Source organism: Lactuca serriola, chromosome 5, assembly GCF_051521515.1.
Source record: "Lactuca serriola cultivar US96UC23 chromosome 5, Lser_US96UC23_V15, whole genome shotgun sequence".
In the NCBI taxonomy this organism is placed as follows: domain Eukaryota; kingdom Viridiplantae; phylum Streptophyta; class Magnoliopsida; order Asterales; family Asteraceae; genus Lactuca; species Lactuca serriola.
The window spans coordinates 211838444-211842737 of NC_136412.1; positions in this window are offsets into that span (position 1 = coordinate 211838444).

Sequence of the window (4294 nt, forward strand, 5' to 3'; positions counted from 1 at the left end):
ATCACAAACTAAAACAAAACCTGATTATCGAACTGAATCCATTCCTTTATGATGCTTACATGCTACAGGTGGTTAAATGCCTCAAATATTCACCACTGGTTATTGCTTTAACCCAGGTTGAATCGGTACCCATGTCTCTGTTATCTCAAGTTTATTCATCTTCTTCTTCGATAAACGAAAGGAAAGAATATACTTTGAGATTTTCAATCACAAGTCCTCTGTCTCCAAAGCCCATGTTTGTTCACTGTTAGAGCTGATTACTGACGACTCTGTTGTGGATCCTAACTCCATCACCACCACACAACTATTCTTGATGTTCTACAATATGGGCTACACCGATGTGCTTACCACAGTGACGAAGTTCAATAAGTCTTGTTTGCCTTCTCGGTGAAATGGTCTTTTTACTCTTCTATTCAAAGGATTAGCAAAACGGGTTACTGGGTCTGATGGTGCCAGCAAGGGATTTATCACCATTCTTTAAGGTCTTTACCACAGGATAAATCTAGACTATGGATCCTTTATTTGGACTCAACTGGTGCAGAGTCTCAATTCTTCTTCCAAACACTCTAAAATTTCTTGTGGAAGATTATGGACGCTAATTACTCACAGAGCAATGGAGGACATTCAAATTCCGGTCATGGAGGACACATTGAGATCTTCCATTGCGACCTTCCACACAACAAAAATCAACGTCTCTGATCCCACAAAGTTCACGTTCATCGGTTCCATCCCTGAATTGATGTATAGGTGTGTTACAGCGAGAGCAAGTTTATGGTTGATTATAGGAAATTGACACGAAGGGGACCGAGGCAACTAACTCTAGAAATCCAAAGTGCGTTAGAGGTTGTTGATAAACCAGAAAATAGGGGAAAGAAACCAGATAAGAAATAGAAGGATGCAAAGGGGAAATCATCCCAAGTAGCCACGCCCAAAAAGAACAAAGCAGAAAAAGAACCTTCTTCTTCCCACAAGAAGCGAAAGATTAAAAAGATGGCGAAGAAACCGAAGGCTGCCTCAACTAGTGATTCAGATTATGTTCCATCAGATCAAGACCAAGAGAAGTCAAATGAAGGTGAAGCTGTTCATCTTGAAAGCTCACCCAGAGGAAATACACCTCCTCATTCCCCAACTCCTTAAGTACGTGTAAACGAATGTGTTCCAAATCCACCTCCTTCTCCATCTCATACTACAGTCCCTATTTCAATTGCACCTCTTCCCCCACCGATTACTTCTCAACCTACTTCAACTACACCAATTACTTCAACTGCTCCTCTTCCACCTGCAATCATCACACAAGCAACAACCACAACTACTTCAATCGAACCTCCAGTTGTTGTCAACGTATCTCATACGGGGGCATCCACCGAAGGTCTCGAAATCCCTGTTACTTCAAAAACTGTATCCCCACCTCCCTCAATCGAATCTTATACTATTCTTGGTGGAGCTGATATGGAGTATGACTATGTTTATTATAGCCCATATCATGTTATAAGGGATGATGATGACGATGCTCCCATCACCAAGCGACACCTAAAGGATCCCAATGAGAAGCTTGATAGGTTGCTCGCTTCATCTTCCACTTCCTCAACCTCTGCTTATTCTGATGATGCCATCAAAGCCTTGATTGAAACTTCCATTCAAAAGCATGACGAGTCCATCCAAACGACAACCATGGCTGTAGATGCCTCTTCCTTGTCTTGTAAGAATGCATCTGCAGAGGTGGCCAATGTGATCAAAGATGAAAATATTTTTCTGGACTCTCTTAAGGGAGCTGCTGAGTCCAATGCTAACAAAGTCAATTCTGATATTGATTCTATTTCTAAGTCACTTCAAGGTGAGCAACAAAAATTTGAGGTGGTGCTTGATTCTCTAAAAGCTTATCAGATTGTTCTTCTGTCACCCATCTCCTCTCGTCTTGACAAACTGCAAAACGATCTAGCCATGGAAAACAAAGTCATGGATGAACTCGCTTTCAAAATCACTCAGTTTAGAACTCAAGTTGTGCAAGTCACCCAGGTTCGAAAGGAGAATGTTGGCCTCAAGACAGAGTGTGCTATCATCAAAAGCAGCATTGGTGGCGTGCATTCTATTCTTCCGAATCTACTTGAAGATCATAACTCCTCTCTTACTATTACGGTTCGATGCCACCTGACTGAGTAGTTGATACCTTCTATGGACATTTTGAGCAGGATTGAGGGTGTTCCGGAGTTTGTTGTCCCTCTTAAACAAGGGGGAGATAATGTTGGTCAAGCTCAATCTCAACCACCCCCTTCAAGCAAACCCATTCCACAACCAAAAGCCACTGATGTACCGAAGGGTAATGAAGCTTCGGGCAGTATGAAGGACAAAGGAAAGGAGAAAGTTAACGATGACGATGAGGTGGTAATTGAAGACGTAATTGAAATTGAAGGTAAAGCCTCCCAACCTAAAAATCCCAAACTCAAACATAGTGATCGATATCTTGAGGATAAGCTTTCCAAGTCGAATGAAGAAATTGAAAAGGAGAATAAGCTAAAAGAAGCGAACGATGTCTTGGAACGAAGAAAATCCTTATTCCCTCTGTGGACGATGGAAAGACTTCTGAAAGAGGCAATCGACTCTCCAAGAACACATTAGCTTGAACCGGTCCTTTCCTTCGGTCTTGAAAACTCCAAGGATGCTCAGTTTTACATGCCAATCACTCGAAAGGCATTTATCTTTCACTTTTTTGAGTCTACATTCCCCTCCCTTCTCCTGATCCAATGGTTGATCGAGACTTGATCGAATATTATCTTTTGTTCTCTCAACCACAATACCTGATGTGGAGTAATTAGAAGATCACCACTATCAAGGTGTTGAAACCTACTTCAGCAGGGATGTTTATCAATATTAAATTCAAAGTGACCCGAGGCTCAAATGGTTCGGTCCATATGATCTCCCTTGCTGATCTACCAAATCTGAATCCTCATGATTGGATCCTTCTGAATAGCATCTTGTTGACCAATCAACTTGAGTACGAGCCTATCATTGATCATATCAAGCGGATGCTGGTGTGTTATAGACTTGAAGTTGCGAAGATGGATCAGGAGATCGCCTCTGCCATCAAAAAGAATCCCATTGTAAAGCCGATTGGGAAGGCAAGCAACATGTCTGTGATGATAAAAGGAAAATCGATCCACAGTTTCACAACATTTTGTTCACCAGGGGTGAAGGTCAAAAATGCTTGCTCACTCTTGCAGACAAACACCTGTTCTCCACCGCGTGCTTGGAGCATATTCTCGAAATTATATACAGGTGTGATCAGAACAGTGATGCAGACAAGAATTTGTTTTTGGATATGCTTTGGTGGTATATTAACTTTCGTCAAACTCTGCTTTCCATCGTACCAAAGTTGTTCAAGACTGTGAAGTCATCTACTCTCACTCAACCGAAGTGATATCTCGCCTCAATTGGCGCAAATGGGGAGATTGTTGAGGCTAAGGGGTTGCGCCATTGGGCCTTGGTAGTTCGGTCCATTATGTACTCTTGGTCTGGGCTTGTCCAGCCGTGACTTCTCTAGGGTTTTGTATATATAGTGCATGCATGCATTATATTATTAACGCTTTTGATAATTACTTTGTTGATCGTATTGTAACCCTAGCCTATCTATACAGTAGCAATGCACATTTAATTCTTCTGAGATAGAGCATATTAACCATTCGACACCCGTTTGATTTATTATTGTGTTCATCGTTTTCCATTCTTGTCGTTATTCTTTATTATCTGATGAATATATCGATCTAAGAGAATTATATTCTCATCAAAAGGCCTTAAGCCTCATTGTTAGCCACCCTCATCGTCCTCTCAGTCCAGAGAAACCCTAACTCGTATCTCAGCTCCCATTTTTGATTGTGTGTGAGTTAAAAGAGTGTGTTCCTTGGTGTTTCTTGAAAGAGTTGAAGTTGGTGGTGCATAGTTGAAGGGAGAAGCTTTAGATCTGAGGATTTATCTATTATGGCAGCTATATTAAGGTATAAATTCGATACCTTGACTATTCTTTTGCTAGATCTCGTCTCTTGAAAGTTTATGGCCATTATTAGCCTATTTTGGGACCAATCTTGGATTTGAGCATGTTAAGAAGATATGGCTTCAGATCTAGACATCTCATGGCCCTTGTGGACTTAAAGTTGCCAACTTTATCAAGTCTTGGCCCTTCTTCATCCTCTAAGTCCCTTGATAAGCTTTGTTTGAGTGTTTTAGCCCTTTGATTCCTTGCATGGATGTAAAGTTAGCAACTTTACGTGGCATCTTAACCCTAGGGGACCAGATCTGTAGT